The sequence below is a fragment of the Eptatretus burgeri genome, chromosome 8, assembly GCF_056783735.1.
Source record: "Eptatretus burgeri isolate ZD-2024b chromosome 8, Ebu_testis_v1, whole genome shotgun sequence".
Classification (NCBI taxonomy): Eukaryota; Metazoa; Chordata; class Myxini; order Myxiniformes; family Myxinidae; genus Eptatretus; species Eptatretus burgeri.
The window spans coordinates 82,572,259-82,596,987 of NC_140968.1; the positions used below are offsets into that span (position 1 = coordinate 82,572,259).

At 43.0% G+C, this 24,729-nt stretch overlaps 1 protein-coding gene across 4 annotated transcripts in view; it reads left to right on the forward strand.

Moving 5' to 3' along the window:
- Nucleotides 1-12,434: 12,434 nt before the first annotated feature.
- KATNIP (katanin interacting protein) overlaps nt 12,435-24,729 on the forward strand; it is a 102,422-nt gene continuing 90,127 nt past the window's right edge. For 2 of the 4 annotated variants that reach the window (XM_085892808.1, XM_085892807.1), the window contains exon 1: nt 12,437-13,036. The gene's annotated coding sequence lies outside the window, so the exon portion shown is untranslated. Of the gene's footprint in view, nt 13,037-24,729 lie in introns of all 4 variants that reach the window. The other 2 variants (XM_085892809.1, XM_085892810.1) reach the window with 2 other exon arrangements.

Genomic DNA, 24,729 nt, shown 5'->3' on the forward strand with positions numbered 1-24,729 from the left:
GACGAATCAACGTGTTGTGCTATTTTTGTCCGAAGAGCAATACGTTGCCCAGTTGGTCGAAACCGGCTTGTCTCTCCTGCCGGATCTTTTTGTTTCTGTAAGTCCTTTGGACACACCTGCTGTTTCAATTATTATATCAAATATTCTACCTTTCTTGAAAAGCGATGAGATTATCGCTGCCTTAAGTAATTTTGTGACGGTTGTGTCACGGATTTCCATGATCCTATTACGTTTGCGTTCTGGCATTTCAGTTCGACACATCATGTCGTTCCGATGCCACTGTTATATTGTTTTGAAGAATGGTGCACGGTCACTTAGTACTGCTGTCACTCTTAAATATAAAGATCGTAGCTTCCGAGTTTATATTGCTACTGAAGTGATGACATGCTCTATTTGTGGCGAGCATGGACATTTAAAGAATGCGTGTCCGAAACCAAACATTCCTCATGGTGAGTGTCACCGTGTGGAACCTAATGAGGAATCTCAATGCCAGGAGCCCAGAACAAGCACTAATGATGCACTGAGAGCGGCAGAACCCAAGCCAAGCACCAGTGGTACATCTGGAGTGGTGGAACGTGCAGACACCTCCCATAATCAGCCCTGGAAAACAAATGCAAAAGTTAAAGAATCTCAAGTAGATGATGAGGGTTTTGTCACCGTTCACTCCTGAAGAAACAAGCGTCCTAACATCAACGGTCATGATGTAATGGTGAGCGTTCTCAAAAAGCTTGTGCCATCCAGCAAACTACACAGCTTTCATGTAGACACAGCCAGCTCGCTCGCTGTTTTGGAAACGGAAAACAAATTTGCTGTTCGAGCTCCGGTAGATGTTGACAGTGCTCCTGATCATGTACGGGATGAGCACGAGCATGAACAAGAGGGCGGTGTTGTGCCCCAAGAGGTAGATGTGACCACCTCAGTGGTTGCTGACATCATCGACATGAAAAGTGAGACTATGTTGGTCCCTCTCTCTACCAAAAGCATAATGGCTGAGACATCTGCGTTCCAGACAACTCCGGACGTTACAGATGTGGAACGTGTGTGTTCTGCTTCGGTCACGGCTTTCTCCTTCCCAGCAGAAATGGAAATGCCTGCTCCATCTATGGTGCATGGTTCAAGTATGCATCACCAATCAGACTGTGATTCTGACGGGACCTTGTCGATTGCCTTTGGTGATAGTACTGAAGTCTGGAACGATCCAGGCTTATTTCAGGAACCAGAGGGTGTTCCAACTGTGCCCCCCCCCTCCACCGCACCGAGTGTCTATGCACCGAGTGACAGTACGGATCGAACTTGTTTTTTTACGCAGTTAGAAATATCCCTCACACACTTAGATTTTAATGGATTTGTTTGTTTAGGAGGGGATTTTAACTGCACGATGGATTCTTCCATTGATCGCAATGGGAAAGACCCTCACCCAGCGAGCAATAAGCCACTGGCTCAGACTTTGACAACCTTCTTATTGACATTTAATAATCTTATTGACATTGACAACCCTTATTGACATTTGGAGGACTTGTAATCCATCAACATGACAATATACGTGGTGTCGGTGTTTCGATGGCTGTCTGTCCCTCGCAAGGTTAGACCGTTTTTATATTAATAATGATTTTTTTTAAATATTGTGACCCACACTGGTATCGTCCCCACTGGTTTCTCAGACCATCATATGGTCATACTTCGCATTCACCTACCAATTCGTAACCGAGGTGCTGCCTACTGGACTTTTAATGTAAGCCTCCTCAAGGATCATTTGTTCCTTGATGCCTTTTGTGGTTTTTGGAGAACTTTACTCCAATGTAAACCCTCCTTTCCCCATCATGTGCAATGGTGGGACAATGCCAAAGCACAGGTAAAGGCCCTGTCACACCTTGACGTGTTAGCCAGCGTATGCCGACGTATGAAAATGTATGTAAAACGCTGGCGTACGCTGAACTATTGATGCTTTAAAAAAAAAGTTTTTGGCATATTCATAATGAGTTGGACATATGCATAACGTATTAGTAACATACACAGAACGTTTCGATCACTTATAGATAACTTGTACCAACGAATGCTTCACGTGTTGTCGGCATTCACAACGTATGCCCAACGATAGTCTAACGTATGCATAGCGTGTGGCAGCGTATCGCCGACGATCACGTGGCGTAGCCTTTTAAAAGGCTGCCGCTCAACGATTCAAATCATAACCGCACTAGACATCGAAGTGTCAAGGCCCTATCACACCTTGACGTTTTAGCCAGCGTATGCCGACATATGAAAAATTTGCCGAATACGCTGGCACACGTCGAATATGTTATGGGTAAGTTTTGTATATGTTAAGAGTACGCTGAAGCACGCTGGCATACGTCGGAGTATGCCGAGTACGTCGCAAAATTTCAAGCATGCTGAAAATTTTGCGACATATGCCAGCGTATGACTCACACGTTCCGCCTACGCCGGCCATAAGTTGTAAGCACGTTACGCGATCGTTGACACACGTTACTTGTAAGTTACTCAAAAGTCGAAACATGTTGAGGTAATGTTTAGCGTACCCGAAACTTATTTCTAACCTATGAGTAACGTGCTTTGAACCTATGTGTAACGTATCTCCAACACATATTGACGTAAGTAGACGTATTTGACGTCTTCCGGACAACCACAGAACTTACTGAACGTGTTTCTAACTTACAGCTACCGTATAATGGCGTATTGGCAGTGTTTAGGGGAAAAATGGGGTTCACACGAGGAACCCGTCAGTGTTCCAGACTCCATGGTTTTTGTTTTTTTCCGGCATGACGGTGATGTTGACACTTTGATTTCTAGTGCGGTTATGATTTAAATCGTTGAGCGGCAGCCTTTTAATTATATTATATTATACTTTATTATATTATATATATATTATATCCCTGGTTGCCAGAGAAATATTATCTTTGCAATCCAACCTATCAGCCTCTAATACCAAAAGGACCAACTTTTTGCTTGCAAAGAAAAAAAGCTCTTCTTGCTGGACTCTGTGCAAAGCAGGCCAGGGAAGCTCTGATCCATCTCCGAATGGAAAATCTGTATCACTTGGATACTTCCTCCAAGTTCTTCTTCGGACTGGAAGTTCGGAAAAAAACAAGTCAGCAGACTGATAACCTCACTAAAGACAAAGGAAGGAAGAATAACGCACTGCCAAAAAGACATCCGGGTTTCACTCAATAATTTTTTCTCTGAACTCTACCAAGCCAAGAGTACTGATAATGAGATTGTGGAATCCCTGACTTCTTCCCTACCCACCTTACCAGAATCTGCACATTTACAACTGGACAAGGAAATAACTTTGGAGGAACTTCAGGCTGCCCTACATACTCTACCAACAGGCAAAGCCTCTGGACTCGATGGAATGCCTGTAAAACTTTATAAAACGTTTTGGGACCTTCTGGGACCAGAGTTACATGAAGTTCTGATTAACGGTCTACGATTGAATTTGTTGCCATTAAGCTGTCAGTGGGCTGTACTCACCCTTGTCCCCTAAAAAGGTGACCTTCAGCAACCGTGCAACTGGCGTCCTATATCATTGCTTTGCACGGATTATAAAATTTTCTCAAAGGCTCTTACCAACCGGCTCAGACCCGTGATTGGGGAAATTATACACCCTGATCAATGATATTGTGTTCCAAAAAGAACAATACACGACAATATTTTTATTGTGCGAGACAGGATTGATATCTGCACTCTTGAGGAAAAAAATGTTGGTTTGGTTTTTCTAGACCAGGAAAAAGCCTTTGACACTGTTGATCACCTCTATCTTTTTTTCTGTTTTACGAGGGTTTGGTTTTGGGGCAACTTTTTTCTCTTACATACACCTCCTGTGTAACAACATTTTTAGTTTACTCAATGTTAATAATATTTTATGTCAGCCTTTCCCAGCGAGTAGAGGCATTCGTTAAGGCTGCCCTTTGTCCGGCCTTCTTTATTCCCTAGTAATCGAGCCTTTGCTCATTTGGTGCGGGAACATCTTCATGGTTTTCTTCCCAAACCAATGGTGAACCCAGTCAAAGTAATTGCCTATGCGGATGATCTTTGTGCGGTTATCCATTTAGATGAGGATGTCTCTGCCTTGGTCCACTGTGTCCATGAATTCAGTTTGGCAAGCTCCACCAAAGTGAACTGGGAAAAGAGCAAAGCTCTCTATCTCGGTCTGCAAAATGGCGCCACTCCTCTGAACCTGCCCAAGCAACTTGAATGGGCATGGGATGGAATTTTTTTTATCTTGGTGTCCTCCTTGGCACTCAAAATTTTGTTTTAAAAAACTGGGAATTTTTAATAAATAAAACTGAGAGGCGGTTACTAAAATGGAAGGGACTACTTAGCCAAATCTCATATCGGGACATGCTGGGACAACGGGACAATGTGCAGACATGTTGCAATCACGGTGTCGCACCATACTTCAAGCATCAAACTAAGAAAAAAATTTTCTGATGAAGATGGTTATGTTGTTCTCTTCGACGAAAGTCTTAATCAAAATACGAAGAATAAACAAATGGATATACATGCCCGAATCTGGGAAAAGGATCAGGTGCTGTAATTAATTATTATGCATTAATTATATTATACATGTAATGAAAGTTCCAAAGATATAGTTTGTTTTAAATGATCAATTATTGCATCATTGATCAATGGTTGTGCAGTGAATCAGATAATTTTAATATAATCTGAATACATTGATGATCCAATTGTTGTACATGTAATTGTATATGCATTGAATGTGTTAAAATGTGTGTGTGTGTGTGTGTGTGTGTGTGTGTGTGTGTGTGTGTGTGTGTGTGTGTGTGTGTGGGTGTGTGTGTGTGTGTGTGTGTGTGTGTGTGTGTGTGTGTGTGTGTGTGTGTGTGTGTGTGTGTGTGTGTGTGTGTGTGTGTGTGTGTGTGTGGGTGGTGCAGGGGTGGGGGGGGGATAAACAATTACTTGCACAATAATACGATTATATAACCTATATATTTCATCTGATCTTGGAGTTGTTATAATTGAAAAAAACAAACAATTTTCTTGTTTATTACAGTGCGACAACATCGCGTTGTTTTATAATTGGCTATTCCGTCCTGTGTCTTCTGTCACGTCCTCTGTCACACTTATGGCCGCGTACGTCCCTTTGATCTGAGGGCCATAAATATAAATTTGTCCAACCTCACAACTCTTCCCATCATGCATGCTCATTCACCGTGTCGACATTTAAATTTTATAACTGCAAAATTGTTTCATCATCCTTAACCTCGACTTTTACTGCCCCCAGCCGCGCGATATCGAAGTATTCGCTTCTTGTTCCATTAGCTTATGTATGAATTTTATTACATTTATCAGGTTTAGGACACATTACTACGGATCCACATTCATGGGCCAAGCGACTTCGGAGGACACGGTCGAACATTTCGAAAACTGCGCGGAAGGCCTAAACATCGGTCGAATGCTTCAAATATCCATGGATGGACCTAACGTCAACTGGAAATTTCACCGTCTAATGCAGGAGAAGATATCAATGACTTTCAACCAATCCCTTCTTAGCATTGGAACTTGTGGCCTATATATTGTTCATGGTACTTTCAAGGATGGAGCAGCTGCCTCTGCACGGCCTGTTCAGGACGTTTTGAAAAGCTTACACAAACTCTTCAAGGAGACGCCTGCTGGAAGAGAGGATTATGTGAATGCGACTGGAACAGACCTATCTATTTCCACTGAAATTTTGTGCCCGTAGATGGGTAGAGAATGTTCCTGTTGTACATAGAGCAATGGACATTTGGCCAAACATTAAAGTGTACGTTCACAAGGTATCCCAAGGGATTTACCCAAAACCCAAAACCCAAAACAGCATCTTATGACACTGTGGTTTCGTGTACAAAATATCCACTCAAGGTGGTAAAATTCCTGGCTTTCTTGTCAATAGCAAAACTGGTATTGCCATTCCTTGTAACTTAGCAAACCGACAAACCAATGATTCCCTTCATTTTTGAACATCTACACAGGCTGCTCTCTGGCATTGTGAAGCGCTTTGTGAAGGAGGATGTTGACACCTCATTCATCAACAAACTCGCGAAACTGGACCCAAAGGATAAGAAAATCCATCGGAATTGTAGCAAAGTGGATTTGGGCTTTGCAGCTGAGCAGGAGCTGAAGAAGATTAAATCACCAGCCACTGGTACCTAGTGTTGTCAGTGACTGACAAATCATGGAGCTAAGACTTCAGTGCAAAGACTTCTTGCTGAAAATAGTTGTTAAATTATTGGAGAAGTGTCCCCTGAAGTACCCCTTGACAAACAACGTGTCATGCCTGGATCCCAGACAGATGGTCACTTCAAAAGCCGTATGCCTCACGAGAATGCTGAAAATTCTCACAGCACTAGTGGAGGCGGGCCGTGTCAGAGGTGGTGCCTCTGCATGTGATGACATTTTTCAACAGTTTGACGAGTTCATCGACACAACCTTTGTTGCTAACTACTCCACATTTAAGAATTTCAAACCGTCCGAGGACAAGAGTAGGATAGATGTGCTGCTCTTCAAGTCCATGGCTACAAACCAACACTTCAGTTCATTATGGAGGGTGGTGACGCATCTGTTACTGCTATCCCTCGGACAAGCATCGGTGGAACGGGGCTTCTCTGTCAATCGACAGATTGAGGAAGAAAACCTGCACGAGGAATCTGTCATCGCCCAGCGGCTGATATCTGTGACCACATAGATAGCGTTGGGGGCACACAGCAAGTAGAAATGTCAAAGCAACTGCTCGTATCTGCAGCATCAGGCAGGCAGAGATATATGGCTCATCTCGACGAGCAAAGGAAGAAGAAGGAAAGTGCAGAGGCCACAAATCAACGGAAAAATCTGCTTGAGGAGATTGATGAAATAAAATCCAAGATGAAATGACTGCAGAATGACGTCCTTTCATTACAGAAATCAGCTGACGACTTCTCAGAAAAAGCAGAGGTGGCAGGAAAGATTACCTTCACAACCAAGTCGAACAGTCTGAGGAGAACGGCCAAGGCAAAACAGGCAGAGCTAGTCGCTTTATCTTCCAAGCTGGAAGATAAGGTTGAGAAGCTAAAATAATGAATAAATTGACTGCTTGTACAGTTTTATGATGTATCGGTGGATTGTTTGGATGAACAATTTCTTGATGTATCGGCTGACTGTACGGATGAACAGTTTTATGATGTATCAGTGGATTGTTTGGATGAACAATTTCTTGATGTATCGGCTGACTGTCCGGATGAACTGTTTCATGAAATTTATTGTCCTGGAAAAGTCCTGGAATTTTATTTTAATATAAGTGAATGAACCCTGACTGCATTTTACCCTCGAATGTTTTGTCTCATCGCATATGTTCTAGTAACATGGAATTGTGTCCTTTCTGTGGTGTTCCTGAAAATATTTTCCACATTTTTATTGAGTGCCCCAGGCTGGCCCCCCTTTTTATGATCTTATCACATGTACTCCGAGGGCTAGGCCTTGTTTTTACACATTGTGTTTTTTATTTTCGGTTTTATTATCTCTTACCGAAGCAAAAATGAGTCTTTTAGTAAATTATTTGTCTTCTGAGGCTAAACTCGTGATATACCTCTCAAGGAACCATGGAATACAAAATACCGACAATCCTCATGATGATGTAGTTCATCTTTTTTAAAGCCTTTGTCACATCACGTTTGCACTTTGAATTTCAACTCATTGATTTTACGTTGTTTTCACAGAAGTGGTGTGTGAAGGAATCATTATGGAAACTTGTTGATGATGTCCTTACAGTTAATTTATGATTTTGCCTTGTTTATGTACGACCTCTCCCCTCATTTTAACTTTGTACAATGTTTGCCTTTGGTTTATGATATCCTTGTGCACAATGATTCCTGGAAATAAAGAGGAACAAAATGTCCTCTCTCTCTCTCTCTCTCTCTCTCTCTCTCTCTCTCTCTCTCTCTCTCTCTCTCTCTCTCCGTCTCCGTCTCCGTCTCCGTCTCCGTCTCCGTCTCCGTCTCCGTCTCCGTCTCCGTCTCCGTCTCCGTCTCCGTCTCCGTCTCCGTCTCCGTCTCCGTCTCCGTCTCCGTCTCCGTCTCCGTCTCCGTCTCCGTCTCCGTCTCCGTCTCCGTCTCCGTCTCCGTCTCCGTCTGTCTCTCCTTTTCACCCTGTCATTTACCATAGGTCATCTTCCATCTGCTGCTTGGGAATCAGCCAATATCACAGCATTACATAAAAACGGTGTAAAAACTGATCCTCTTGACTACAGACCTATCAGCTTACTTCCAATCATCAGCAAGGTTATTGCATCATAGCTGCTTGAATTTTAAAGCAATAGTTAGGGTAAGTACGAAATATGTGATAATGTATCTACAAAAATGTTTTTGCAGCTGATATAATTTTTCTTTTGCATTTCTTTTATATTTTTTGAAAAAAGGGATTTTCATAAATATTTGACAGAATTTAATCACTGTGTCATCATGCAGTTGTATTATGGGATGTCTAAGCATCACAACAGTGTTGTAGTTGTGAAATTACAAACATCTAAAGAATATCTGTGAGAGTCAAGTTGCCTTGGCCTGCTACCATGTTGGCCATCAGGGGGTGCTGGTGTTGTGGCTCCAATCTTCCAATGATTAATTTGGGGAGTACAGTATGTGTACGAAGATTGACTAGCCGAAACCCCGTCACTGACGGATGCTTCAGAGTTGAAAGTTGACTATTGCCACTATGTGCGATTCACTCTTACAGGTACGAAGTTTCTTTCAGTCCAGGTCACAGTACCGAGAAAAACGTGACGTGACAGCAAGGAGCAGCACAAAACTGGTCCTTCAGTATTTATATACAGATAGCCAAACTCACACCCTGTGCGAAGTTTCTAGAATGAGGGTTTGTTCGGACGTCAATATATCCAGTGTTCACAATGTGATTTATCGAATTTCTTTATATATAATGTTTCTTGTTACATTTTTTGTGTCAAATTCATATTCTGAGGTAGTCAGCATGTACAGAAGAGGGTTTTATATTGCATACGCTGTTTTCGAGGAGTGGAATTACACCTTTCAGTGGTGATGGTCTGTGGACAGCAGACGTAATGACATCAACGAATGACCGATGATGTCATGACGTCCTTGCGCCTCTCAGCGTAAGGACGTCGTCATGCAAACGAATGTAAACCGAAAAGTGTTTATTCTGCTTCAGAGTTGAAGTTTGACTATTGGCACTATGCGCGTTGCACTCTTACAGGTACGAAGTTTCTTTCAGTCCAGGTCACAGTACCGAAAAAACGTGACGCGACCGCCAGGAGGAGCACAAAATTGGTCCTTCAGTATTAATATATAGATGCTTTTACCTTTTGCACGATAATACTGAACTATTCCCCACTATAAGAAAAAGAACATGGGAAGGATCTTTTAAACTCTTGCCTTGCATTTCCGAGCATGATCTGTATTTCATATGAGCTGCGATTTTGTCTGAATCTCGTAAAATGGTGTAATATTTTGTTTAAGTACTGCTAAACGGAATGCTTTTGAGAGCGCCAATCAGCAGATTTGTCTTCTACGATTCAAGTTAATAATTCTATTTAAATAAAGGTTTAAAGAGGTTTAAATGTATATTGCATACATAAATTCAGGGTATTACTGCCTTTTTACCTAGTGTATGTTACATCACCCCATCTAACAAGTTGCATTAGTTATTCGTGCTTGCTGTTTGTGTCCTTCATTCCATCCGTAAAAACATTTTTCCAAAGTTCTGTTCAACAGCAGGTTTTCTTTGGATTCATGTTCCGATTCGTGTTCAAAATTTAACATTCAATTTAAATAAGTTGTTCCTCCATCGTAAACTGATGCTGATGATCATAAACTGATAAAATAGATGGATCGACATGAACCAATTAATTAACCTCGCTTTTCACTCAGGGTTTGTGGAGTCATGATTACAATATCATCAGCTAAAGGGTTAGTATTTTGTATTTTATGTTTCATTTACGTGTGTGTGTGTGTGTGTGTGTGTGTGTGTGTGTGTGTGTGTGTGTGTTTGTGTGTTTGTGTGTGTGTGTGTGTGTGTGTGTGTGTGTGTGTGTGTGTGTGTGTTTGTGTGTTTGTGTGTGTTCATTCATAAAGCATAACATGTTCTCTCTGCTACCTCCCCTACCCTCCCTCTCTCTTTGTCCCATCCTTGCTCTTCCCCCTCACAATACAGTGCTGCACCCTCATCCCACATCTCTCTCTCTCTCTCTCTCTCTCTCTCTCTCTCTCTCTCTCTCTCTCTCTCTCTCTCTCTCTCTCTCTCTCTCTCTCTCTCTCTCTCTCTCTCTCTCTCTCCCCCCCCCCTCTCTCTCTCCCTCTCTCTGGATGTATCGGGATGGTGGTTGTGTCCGGGCTGTGTTTGACTCTGGACGCATCCTGGCATTGCTTATATCTGAACGAGTCTGGACAGGAGTTTGTCTTCGGACAACTTGGCTCCAGACGTATCCGGATGATGTTTGTCTCCGAACGTGTCCAGGCGGTGTTTATGTCTGGTCGGGAGTTTGTCCCCAGACGAGTCTGGGCGGTGTCTGTCTCTGGGCAGTATTTATACGTATGACCAGTATAAAATGGATTTCAGACATTATTTGCTCACCTGGACTTTAATCAGGTGAGCTTATGCTATCGAGCATTGTCCATAGGTGAGTGAGTCCGTTAGCATTTCAGTCATTTTCGCTTGAACCAAACACACAATTTTGATGAAACTTGGCCACAAGCTTTATATCTGATGCCTAACAAAGGTTTAATGACCACATCAAAATCTGCTGTCATTCAGGAGGTCGACGGCATTTGTGTTTTTTACCCCCTGTCAAAATAGGTATTTGCTCTCTTCTCCAAAACTACACACATAATTTTGATGAAACTTGACCACAACCTTCATCACCTATAATGCACCACAGTGTATCGACTGCGTCAAAATCTGCACTTATTAAGGTGTCTATAGCGGGGTGTTGGGGGAGGGGGGGTGTTTCAACCCCACAAAATAGGGATTTGCTCTCTTCTCCTAAGCTGAACACACGATTGTGATGAAACTTGACCACAACCTTCATCACCTGCGATGAACCAAAGTCTATTGACTACATCAAAATCTGCACTCATTAAGAGGGTCTACGGGGCAGGGTTTGACTTCCCAAAATAGTTATTTGCTCTCTTCTCCGAAATTACACACACGGTATTGATGAAACTTTAGCACAACCTTGATAACCTTTGATGTACCAAAGTTTGTTCACGGCATGAAAAAAAATTCAGTCTAAGTGTGTCTGCGGGGGGGGGGGGGTTTGAGCGACTATTACTACTAATCCAGGTGAGCTTCAGGAGAGGTGGTTCTATTTTTTTGTTTCCATCTTCACTGTTATTCTATGCAGAAACATTTTGATGAAACAGTATGAATCATTATTAACGCTCCACCGCACATCAGGCCTTCCCTTCCTTTCACCTATTGCTGCCTTCCCTTCCCCCACCCCTCCTCTCTCTCCCTTCCTCCTCGCCCCCCTCCCTCCTCTCTTCTTCCCCCTCTCTCTTCCATACCCCTCTCCATCCCCCCTCACCCGCCCCAGTATGAAGCGACGGTGGTGTTTGCTAGTTTATAAACATATGGCAAGTTTTACCTCGGAGCACTAGAAGTTAGCTAAAAGACATTCATTTTTGTATCAGTGAGAAATATTTCAACCAAATCTAAAAACAAATTGCGTAAAAATCAAACCGAGTCCCTGAATCATTTGTGATGTAATTTTCTTTAAGGGGGGGCTGACCTCAAGTACTCGATAAAAGTATGAAAAATGTTTTCATGGGTGTCACAAAAAAGATACATTTTCAAATTTTCGGAACATAAACGATGGGATAAAACATGACTTGGTAAAGGTATGTGTGGTGTGCCAACCGCCAATGCAAATCCCCAGAGCGCTTGACAATGGGTGCCTTATAATACACAGCACACCATTTAATCACTGCAGAAGGGCTAGCTTGAAGCAGCGCTCTCCATTAATGAGGGTTTTAACACGTAGACTGTCCACCCTGGATTTCTCCACAAGTTAAAAGGAATAAAACCTTAAAACAAATTTCAAACATTGGGACAAGGGGGGAGGGGAGATGCTGTAATCATTATGCAGTGCCCCCCTACATTAATTTTTAATGTGCTCAGCGTACCAGCAATAATTTGCTTCCTCTTCATGAAAGAAACCAAAAGATCTGTTGCGTCCACCAATTATAATTATCGTTGGTGTATGGATGCTCCATATCAAAGTCCTGCCAAGAGACCGCTCATGCATTGATGCATCACCCTGCATGCAAAACATCACGGTGACAGTTTATAGCTGGGTCGAAACTCAAACCCAGGATAGACAGCTCAGGCATGAGTGTGCATACCTCGAAGCCATCCTGGCATCCCACTCAGACAGTTAACAGGTTTCATTGCATTGTATAAGTACATGGTTGTTTAGATTTTGCTTTGTCGAAAAGTTTGGTGGATGACTCGAAGGAATTTTTCAGGTGTCAATAAAAGCAGGTTTTCTTTTTGAAAAAAGTCTCTCTCAGGGTGCGGGAGTTAACATGCTCCTGGTTATAAATGCAAAAAGTAAATGCAGTGGTTGAAAATGACAGAATGCATTTAACTTTACTTTGGTGGAGAGTTTTCAAAAAAGTCCTCTATATACACCTGGCAACTACCGAAGTGGGAACAAGTTTGCACTTTGTCACGCTTCAGCAAAGGATCACACACGCATTTCTGTCACTTGAACAATATTGACTGTTTAAGCAGTAAGATAGTTTTATTTTCAACTAAACATGGGAGTAAGTGATTCGTAATCAGTTTCATGTGTAACCCTTTCATGAATGTTCACCTCCCTCCCACACCTGGCCCTCGAGCTTGGAGGACTCAACATGACACAACCTGTCACGCGTTTACGAGGAGGTGCATTTGATTGTGCTCTCATTCCACTTCATGAGGAAGGCATTCCGCCGGAAAGGTGTTTGGTGTCTGGTGGTGAAAGATTTAGGCTGTGGATTCTACTGCCCGTCAGAATGGCCAGCTTTGTCATGAAATTGAGGTAAGAATTGACAACTGCCGACCGGGATGTTACTGTACCCTCTTTTGGGTAAGAAATGTAGAAGAACGAATCGATACCAATTGGAAATATCACTGAGGCAATGAATTAGAAGAGTCAGCTCAAGCTCTTAGTTCAGAAAGGCAGAGGTACTATGTTGTGATGGTTGGGCAGAGTCACTATGAAGCTTGATCGTATATTGTCAGGTGCTTTCACTGAGTGTGTTATTGACAAATTATTGCTGCTTTCAGTGGAGCATCAGTGCATTGTATCATATGTTCTCTAGTTTTCATTGAAGTTACAGCTTAAAAAAGAAAGACTAAAAATAAAGCTTTTTCTGGAATTGGCGTGGGTTCATAACGTCATAGCTGGGGTGGAATGTGTCCAGTTAAACTGGTTATGGAGGAAACATTAATCATAGTAAAAACAAACACTGTAAATGCATGTTTTATAAATTCACTGTTATGATGCTTAGACATATTGTCTAAGGGGAAAATGTCCCATACTGGTCCTAAAGAAGAAGAAGGAACCCTAAACAACCGTGGATGAATCTACTCGGGGGCGATTGGACCAAATTTTCATTGGTTTTCAGAGCATTTAGCGTTTTTGCTAGTCTGAACAAAAACGATAGCTTTCCCAGTCTGGAAGCCTTCAAACCCTCATCTATATTAATAAAAGTGTGTGTGTGTGTGTGTGTGTGTGTGTGTGTGTATATGTGTGTGTATATGTGTGTGTGTGTGTTGTGTGTGTGTGTGTGTGTGTGTGTGTGTGTGAGTGTGTGTGTGTGTGTGTGTGTGTGTGTGTCTCCTCTGTAACTTCAAAACCATAAAACCTAGCAGCCTGAAACTTTGTATGCTCAGGAAGAAAACTCCAAGGAAGTGCAAGAGTGAAAATTGGGTGTTTGGGTTAATTAAAGCACCCCTTTTGAAGATGATTAACAGCCTTATTTAATTATATCCTTCATCTGTCAATCCTCGGCCACCTCGCTCTCTGGGGTCTCACGGTGTTTCCTTGGTAACGTCGCTAGGGTCTGAAGCCACCATGTTTTTTGGCCTGCTCAAACATACCTTGACTTGGAACAGACTGCAACGATTTCTCAACGATAACGTTTTTTTTTCATCACTTTCCTCACTCATATCGAATGCCTGTTCATCATAGCTACAAATCGCTGGGTACATTGCAATGCTTATAAACACCCGGAGATGTCAGCGTTCGTTGTTGTATTTCATTTTCGCACATGCGATCTCCCTGAGTATCTCTCAAACTAAGGAGAATTACAAAATTTAAGCTCCACAGTCAAAGTTACAAGCAGTTCCGACTCCTATAAAAGTGTTCATTTGTCCAATTCGGACATATGTGACACTCCAGGTATCTCCGGAGGGTGTATATTGAATATTACAGTTCGGTGATTGCCAATTGCGTGCCAAGGGAGCCGTTTCTTATCAACCGTTTCATTGGAGAGCTTGCTTGAATGCTTAAGCCAATTGGTGAGCACTCTCCAAGCTACTTGGTTGTTCGTTTTAGGAAAATGTACACATGCTTTCAATCTCACATTGATTAGACTACGTTTCCACCTTTGTTGGGTCCCACAGTGCCGTGCGGTGAGTATCTCTGGAGGTGTCCTATCCAATGAAAATGTGCAATTTATTTTACAGTACATCGCTTTGTTTAACCTTTGTGTGATCTTTTGTAAACCACCTCTCACTTCAACATCAATACTTATTTTAAAAAAAAACAACAACAAGGTCCATCAGACCAGGTGTTCACCATGTTTGTTCTTGCTGTGAAGGCATGGAGTATAGATAGACATTTTGTGTTCTGTGGCTTGGTACATTTTTGAATTGAATTTCACGAATTACTCACTTTAAATCCTCTTTCAAAGAATGCTGTTTCAAGGTAATTATTTGAGTTTGTCGTTTTTATTTACTTTATGTGTGTGTGTACATTTGCACGTGTGTATGTATATAGACTGTATTACCACAATGGCACTTGGCACCGGTGTGTGTGTTATTGGTTATTGGTCGTTGGTTGTTATCTCTATGTCAGGATTTCAGAAAATGGAATGGTCTCAAAGTCTCCCAGGTCTCAAAGTATCCACCTCCCCGTATGAGTGTGTGTTTGTGAGTGTGCACACATGTGGGTGTATGTGAAAGTTGCTATTGTCTGCTATCTCTATATGTACGTTGGTTTCAGGAGGTGAAACATCGACCTACCATGTATCAAAATATCCACCTCCGTGTGTGTGTGTGTGTGTGTGTGTGTGTGTTTTTTGTATGCGGATTTTAGAATGTAGAATGGAGTCCTCCCAGGGTGGGCTCAAAGTATCCCCCTTTATTTCTGTCAGGGTCACGATTCATGGACAAAGCTGTGAAGTTTTCTGTTCTCAAAGTTTTGTGCCGAAGCCTCTCTTCAGTATCGTTACTGAGCCCCGGACAGTTTTGAACTGTAGTTTGTTTGTAGTCATATTCCCAGGGATGGTTTTTCATATCTCTGTGAGGTTCTTCATCATCATTCCCATAGCTCCAATCCTCACTGGTACAACTTTGGCATTTTTCAGCTTCTTGGATCTTTTCACTTCATTCTTGAGGTCTTGGTATTTGGTCATTTTATTGATGTCTGCCTCATTTAGCCCAAAATCACTGGAATTAACACCTCATTTGGCAATGTCTTCTTCTCTCTTTTTTGTACCAAAGTATGATATCTGGTCACAACACTTTGTTTTCGATGTTCACACTTGATGGGATCATTACGTTGTACGTGAGTGGTACTTTCATGTTTTCAGTGATGGCTTTTGGTTTATAAAATTCTCTAGAACTGGGATATCAAAGTTTTTGCAGATGTGCCATTGGTAAACTTTACAGACTATATGGTGTTGTTGTGTGTACAGCTGTTCTGACATGAGTTGTTTTTTTTTGTTCAGTCATTAAGCAAAACGTATCACTCTCTTTGCTCATGCCACCTCCACCCCTCACCTTTCTCTCTCTTTCTGTTTTCCTCCCTCCCCCCCCCACTCTCTCTCACCCCTCCTTTTGGTGAGGTGTCACACTCCCCAACTCCACACCCCCTTCCTCAGTCTTATTTCCTTCCTCGCTCCCCCTTCTTCACCCACTCCTGGCTTTCCCTCACCTCCCTCCTCGCCCCTCCTTTTCCTTCGTCCTCTCTGCCTCCCCTCTCTCCCTACCCTCTCTCTTCTCTCCTTCTCTCTTTCTCCACCCCCCACCCCAACCCTTAACACCCCATCAGCAGAGCAACGGGTTGTATTTGCTAATAATAGCAATAATTAGAGGTCTTTTGGGATCTTAAAGGGTCTTCAAAGGTCGGAGAGGTCTCGGCAGTCAAATGGGTCAAAAAGTACAATCCAATGATATGTAATTAATTCATAGATGTACACGATTAATAGTCACAAGAGGCATCTCACACACACACACACACACACACACACACACACACACACACACACACACACACACACACACACACACACACACACACACACACACACACACACACACACCCCTCAACCATTTATAGTAGGGTATGAAAAGGTTGTTTTCAATGGTTGACCGCTGTAATATGGACACCCAGCAGGATTAAAAACAAAACCCATCAAAGGGCGGAGGAGCTCCTTGTGAGCCAATAGCCATTGATATCTAGTGCTCAACGGTATCTGCAGATGTCCTTCTGCAATTGGGTTACTTTTTTTAGGAGGTTGGTGGCAGAATTTGCAATCCGGCCATCGTAAAACCCTTCATTCAACAAAACACATTCCATTCCACAAAGAAAACAGCAAAGAAAATTGAAAACCCACTCCATTGGAGTACCTCCTATGCAGCTGACCTCTGCAGGGCAGCTCACTGGATGATGGGGTTTGGGCAAATCCTTCGGGACCCCCACTCTTTGATAATTAATAGGAGGAAAACCATGGGGTAACCTTCCCAGGCCAGATTGCGGTTGTGTGTGTCGGAGTGGTGCTGAGGTGTTGTCCACAAGATGGCAGCCTCCTTGGGTTAACCTGAGGCAGTCCCTTTGGGTGCCTGCCGAGAATGTCCTATCACTAAGAGAGGATGATCACCCATCTCTGTTATTATCTGAGCTCAAGCTTTTGAACATTGGTATTGCAACACTCTAAGGTTCAGAGACCAAATAAAGGCAAGATAATGGTGGGTCGTTACACCTACTATTGGTCTGGTTGCTCTGATCTTACTATGCCCAAGGATTTGCTGTAGCTGTATCCAATAAGCTGATTCCAATGGTGATTGAGGTTACACCAGTCAATGCACGTCTTATGAGACTCAGGATTCGTCACTCCTTGGGTGTCGTTTCCCTGGTTTCTGTATATGCTCCAACTAAGGCAAGTGATCCCACCGTGAAGTGCACATTCTATGCCACGCCCGAGTCTGTGGTTGATCAGTGCCCGAGGCGAGATACTCTTTTAATCTTGGGAGATTTCAACGCATCGACTGGAACTGATAGGGTTTGAAATGAGACGTGTTGTCCCCATGGGTCTGGACCTATGAACCATAAAAGCACTAAGTTCTTTGACTTTGCAAGAAGTCATGGATTTAGGGTGGCTGGTTTATGGTTTCAACACCCACAGGCTCATTGCTGGACTTGGTATTCAATTGCTGGTGGTGTGGCAAACGAGATTGACTGTGTGCTCGTTGATGTTCGCTGGAGGATGATCCAGAACTGCAGGGTTTACCGGAGTGCACAATTCCTCAATACCGCTCACATGCTTGTGGTAGCAACACTGAAGTTGCAGCGTAAATCTGGGAGAATGGTATCATCCCAGCTAAGGCTGTATGTTGGAAAGCTCAAGGATGAGAGGGCAGCTGAGGAGTTTGCGAACAGGCTGGGTGGGGATTTGGGGGTCTGATTGCTTTGTTGAATCCTCAAGAGTTTTGGAGTGCCTTCACGTCCACCATCCTTGATGTTGCCGGTGGATGACTTGGGACTCACCATGGGGCAAAGACGAATTTTGTCACATGGGACACTGGATACCATTGACTAGAGTCACAGGGCTAGGCTTAATGGCAGAGCTGAGCTGTTCACGGAGTTGAGGCATAAAACTGTATGGGTGCTGAGGGGGGATAAGGAGGCCTATGTACAAGGAATCTGTGAGGGGTTAGAGCATCGCCTGTGGTTAGGTCATTCTTGTCCTGCTTCCAGGGGAATTCGCACATTGTGTTCTTTCAAGCCCATCCCTCAGTGTACTGCAGTTAGAGTGGAGGGTGGAGGGCTCTTTACAGAACTGTCCAAAGTGAAGGCCGCTGGGCTGGTTACTTTTAGTGGCTATACATGGCTGATCCACCAGCTGTTGAGTCGGATGTCAGGAGTGTTACTATCCCTGTTGCTGACCCTCTCGTCAACTGTAATCCACCTTTATTTGTGGAAACACAGGCTGTTGTGAACTGTTTGAAATGGGGTAAAGCTCTTGGGATCTGGCCATCCAAGCTGAGCCTCTCACGGCTGGTAGAAATGCTGCACTCGTGTCGTTGCATTCAGTTCTGTGCTCGGCCTGGAACACAGGCATCATCCCAACTGAATGGAAGAGGAGCCTTGTTGTCCCTCTCTGGAAAGGGAAGGGTGATGCCAAGACTGTAACAACTTCTGAGGGCTGGCAGTGCTCTCATTGCCGGGCAAGTTCTTTGCTTGGATCATTCTTGATCAGGCTCGCCACCATCTGCTTGATCACCAGCGCCCAGAGCAGTCAGGCATTACACCAAAGAGGTCAACAATTGACCGTGTCCTTCTCCTTTGGGTCCTCACCAAACGCAGATGTGAGTTTCAACAGGGGCTGTTTGCAGCCTATGTTGATCTTTGTAAAGCGTTTGATTCAGTGAATCGGGATGCCCTCCGGAGGATTAATTGTTGGCCTTCGTGGGGTGCCACCAAAACTGATTAATCTAATGTCTGAACTATACACTGGCACTGAGAGTGCTGTGAAATGTGGTGGTACCATCTCCGACCTATTTCCAGTTGTTACTGGAGTTCGTCAGGGGTTTGCACTGGCCCCCACACTTTTCAGCACTTGTATGGACTGGATTATAAGGAGCATGTCGGAGAGATGAAGCTGTGGTGCATCGTTTGGGAATGTCAAGATTTCTGACCTCAATTTCGCAGATGATGCAGTCATCTTTGTGGAAACTCTGGAGATCCCTTTGGTGGCCCTCGAGGTGCTGAATGAGGAGTCGGAGCCGCTGGGATTAAGGGGTTTCCTCGTTCAAAACTAATATCCAGGCATTCAATGACGTCTTGGATACTGCTATCCTGTCTGTACCTGTTTGTGGTGAGGATGTTGAGGTCGCAGAGAGATTCACTTACCTTAGCATTGATATTCATGTCGTTGCTGGCTGTCACCCAGAGGTCAATGGATGTCTGGGTCGGGCCTGGGGAGTCATGGATTCACTGGTTCATGGGATGTGTCACTGTCAGTCCCTGTGCAGGATGATGAAAGTCTGAGTCTTCGGGTCCTTGGTGCTTCCAGTCTTGCTCTATGGACGTGAAACTTGGATTCTGACCAGGGATCTGAGATGGAGACTTAATTCTGCATCTTTTGGGTGTTTTGGGTCTTTGGGGACTTTTGGGTCGTCAGGGTCTTTTGGATGTTTTGGGTTCCCTGGGTCTTTTTGGTCACCTGGGACTTTTGGGACTTTTGAGTCCTCACAGTGTATTGCATCATCTGATTTTCACGGTCTTTTGGGTCATCTGGGTCATCAGGGTCTTAAATGCCTTTCATGGTCTTCAGGGTATTGGGGGTCTTAAAGGGTCTTCAAAGTTCGAAGGGGTCTCGGGAGTCAAAAGGCTCAAAAGGTACACTCCAATAGTGCGTAATTTATGAATAGACATATGTAATTCATCGACATAAATAGTATCTCACACGCACACGCACACGCACACGCACACGCACACACACACACACACACACACACACACACACACACACACACACACACACACACACACACACACACACACACACACACCTCATCCATTTATAGTAAGAAGGTAGAAACCATTGAAGACAACTTGGATACCAAACGGGAGATATAAATTAGTTTGCTATAATGCATGCTTGAGCCGATACCAGCACCAAAATGAAGAAGAAGAACCTTTCTACCACACCGTGTTTTGTTCGTTTCTCGGCTTTGCCCATTTCATAAAAAAAAAATAACCGTATGTACATACATGAAGCAAAAACATCCGTAGTGCTTATGTGCATCATGGTTATATACCTGGTTGGTATCAGTTCAATTGCATTGGGCCATGGACGGACACTCAGGTCTAAGGCCTGAGGCCTGCCGATCTGTGCTGTTTCATGGAATGGCGGCGCATGGTTTTATTGGGGTGGAGTTGGGCCAGCTGAGTAGCCAATGGGTGTAAAGCAGCGGAGTGGAGTTGGGGCAGCTGAAAACCGATCCATGTGTAATGTGATATTTTATACATCCAAAAAGGGCAAAAAACTGTGAAAAAAAGATGAAACGCCATAAAACACAGAAGCGGCAGGCCAGGAACTACTTTAGTCGACATTGCGTATCAATATGCAAGGCTGTAAATAAACCACAACTCCCACGGTAGTTTTTATTATGAGCTATTTTTGGCAGTTACCTGAGTACAAAAGCTTGCAAGTGAGTTCCCATGGTTAAATATCTGCCAGGCAGGATTCTGTGTGTGTACATCGGTGTTGCGTATCCACCTTTCCTCGCCAGCAGATTCATCAGCACTGGTTATCGAGGGAGACAGAGACTGAGACTGAGTTTTTTTTTGAAGATGGAGGAAAATGTAAAAGGGGTTCGGGGGAAAGGAAAAGGCAGGGTTTCCCATATCGGAATGGAAATCAATGATGTGCATTCATCCCACGTGGGTGATTTATAATAGCTGGGGAGAAGACTGCTTGAGTTATCACCAAGACGGGACTTGCTATTTATCCTTCAGCTGAATTCTTCTTCAATCGTCTCACATAAGGTTGAGGAGAAGTTGCATGCCATTGAGATCTATAACCAAAAAGGCATGCCTCTGTCTGTCTGTCTGTTTGTTTGTACAATATGTAAATATTCTCAAGCTCAGGTTGATCATGGGTTTTCCGGAACTGGGTGCAACCAGAAGAGAGACGAGCGGGTTATTGGGTCGTGGGTGGAATAAAGGATTGACTCGGATTGTGAAGGCCTCGGACGTCTTTTCCTTCCACGCTAAAGATCTGCCTGCTTGGTGTTTTGGGCGCGAACGACCGCCATTTGTTGGTGTCTATCAGACGCATTCCACTCTACAAAGATCTTCTCTACTTGGTGTTGTACTGAAAAGGGCAACACTTATGGTGGAGTTTCAATGGTAACGATTCTTCCCTTGATATTGGCACCTTCGTGTGGCTCGTGTGTAACGAGCTCTTCTTTGACTTTGTGGTACCTTTGCACGTCTTGCATTACCTTATGTGGGTTGGTGTCGTTCGTCTGAAGAGTTCAGAGTCGATATCATCCTGGATCTTTCATCAATATTCCTGCCTTCAGACCTGCCAGGTTCCAGAGGGTGCTTCAGCGAAGTACAGTACCTCAGCAACTTACCATTCCCTTGTGGCATTTTTACTCTTTTCAGACGTATTCCAGTCACTCATACGTTGACGACTCTGACCGCTGGCCAACGCCGATTCAGTACCCGCTGCTGCAGTGCCCCGTTACTCATTTTGCAAACTTCGGAAGTATGATGGACTGATTCAACCCATCTGGTGTTAATTCAACAGGAGGAGATGGGCCCGAACACAAGACCCTAAGATCTTAAGCCTGCCACCCTAACCATTCAGCCAACACGAGGCTCCAGAAAGGAATGAAAAAAAATCTTCCCCAAATATCACTTTCTACAGTGGTATTTCCTCATACCACTGTAAAACCAAAAAGCTATTTACATTGTTGTTGTTTTTTTGTTAGAATGTGGACAGGATCACCCCCAAAATGCATGTTGTGACATAAATTTTTCAAAATTTTCCAGGGGAGCATACCCCTGGACCCCTCTTGGGAAGATCTCGGTTTTCCTTTTTTATGGAACTAATAAATATCTGTTTGCGGCAGTCAGTCTGTCCGTCTCTTCCATAACTCCAAAACCATGAAACTTAGCAGCCCCAAAACTTTGCACGCATACGAAGCATGAATGAAAGCTGGTGTTTGGGTAAATTTAAACACCCCTTCTGAAGATAATTTCATGGGTGCTCATCACAAAAACAAACAAAACTAGAACTGCCACTTTATAACTGCTGGCAGTGATGACCGGGTACCCAGAAGTGTCCGCCTTTGACACAACTGATACAACATGAGACTTAAATCAGTCGCAAAGTTTTGCATTGATAGGATAAGCGGTGCCAGAGAAAACATTATTTAATGGTGATACAAACACAGGCCTGCTTCGAGACGGCGCGGAACAGACGAGTTACGAACCAGGCAGCACAAAACGTTCAATTTCGTTATTACTGGCGACCAGATTCAAATAATTAAATAATTCTGGCTGCCAAACCACACGGCCGATCAGGTTGAAATTTTAAACTTTTGTTTCACATGTAGCCTAAATTATAAATATGAAGTTTCGCATATATAGAAGTAGTGGTTCCAGAGTAAACATGAATTAATATTTATCCTTCAATCTAAGATGGCGGCCAAACCATGTGACTTGTGACCTCATAATTTTTACCATGTATGCAGATATCATGGACGATGACAGACGCAAATTTTCGCTTCGATAGGTTAAGCAGTTCCAGAGAAAACATTATTTAATATTTTTCTTAAATTCAACATGGCTGCCAAACCATGTGACCTATCAATTAGAAATTAACAAACTTGTATTCCCTACTCATGTGCAATAGGGGTGTGAAGTTTCCCCTGATCAGATCAGGTGTTCTGGAGAAGAAGATGTTTGAAGGTTTTAAGGTAAATTCAAGATGGCCGCCAAACCATGTGACCAATCAAGAACAAATTAACAAAGTTGAGAAAGGACCTCATGGGGAATATATGTGTGAAGTTTCGGCTTAATCTGTCTTGCCTTTCTGGAGAAGAAGATTTTAAAAATTTATTCATTTTCAATCCAAGATGGCTGACGAACCATGTGACCTATGACATCACAAATTTAGATTCTGCTTCCTACTGGGTATTGGAACACGTTTATGAAGTTTCGTGTTAATCGGTAAAGGTGCGTTTTTCTATCCAAGATGGCCGCCAAACCATGTGACGTGTGACATCATAATTTTTACCACGCGTGTATACACGACGGTAGATGATAATTGCAAACTTTCGATTCGTTAGGTTAAGCGGTTCCAGAGAAAACATTATTTAATATTTTTCTTAAATCCAAGATGGCGGCCAAACCATGTGACTTATCAATTCGAAATTAACAAACTTATATCGCCTTCCTGTCCCGAATATAGTTCTGAAATCTCCCCTTCATTGGGCCAACGCTTCTGGAGAAGAAGATGTTTGAAGGTTTTCGGGTTTTTTCAAGATGGCCGCCAAACCATGTGACCGATCAAGAACAAATTAACAAACTTGAGAAAGGACCTCATGGGGAATATATGTGTGAAGTTTCGTCTTCATCTGTCTTGCCCTTCTGGAGAAGAAGATTTTTAAAATTTATTCATTTTCAATCCAAGATGGCTGCCGAACCTTGTGACCTATGATATCATAAATTTAAATTCTGCTTTCCCTCGTCGACCCGAACAACTATGTGAAGTTTCGTGTAAATCGGATAAGGTCTATTTTTCTATCCAAGATGGCCGCCAAACCATGTGACTTCTGAGGTAAATTTTTTTTACCATGTATGCAGACCTGAGGGAGGAAGGCACTTGCAAATTTTCGCTTCGATGGCTTCTGAAATTCCAGAGAAAACATTATTTAATATTTTTCTTAAATCCAACATGGCGGCCAAACCACGTGACCTATCACTTCGAAATTAACAAACTTGTATCGCATGCATTTCACGAATATAGTTCTGAAATCTCGCCTTCATTGGACCAGCGCTTCTGGAGAAGAAGATGTTTGAAGGTTTTAGGGTTTTTCAAGATGGCCGCCAAACCATGTGACGTATCAACAACAAATTAACAAACTTGAAAGAGGACCTCAGGGAGAATGTGCGGTTAAGTTTCGCGCAATCTGCACAGCCGCTCTGGAGAAGAAGATTTTTTAAAAAACACTAAAAAACAAGATGGCGGCCGAATTACGTCATCGATGACGTCAAAAAAAACATTTTTGACGATGAATTTTGGTGTAGATGACGCTCAGAATTTTTCAGATTTTTCCTATATGGCGTTCTACTTGACGAATTTTCACCGGTATATCGCTTCACCTATGACGTCACGAAAAATCACACGTGTTCCCCATAGGGAGCTTAGTAAAATGTATCAAACGAAAAAATTTTCCATTGCACGGTTTCCGAGATACAGATGTCCAAAGTTTATCGCTTTTTTCAAGATGGCGACCGTACCACGTGACCAATGACGTCATAATTATAACGTGATTGTGCTATCAAAAAAGATACATACTATGGTGAAAATTTTCTGTCGATCGGACTTAGTGTTCCAGAGAAAATGATTTTTAAAGCGAAAAAGGGTGCAAAATGCCGGCGGAAAAATAATAATAATAATAATAATGCGTAATAATAATAATAACTAGAACTGCCACTTTATAACTGCTGGCAGTGATGACCGGGTACCCAGAAGTGCCTTT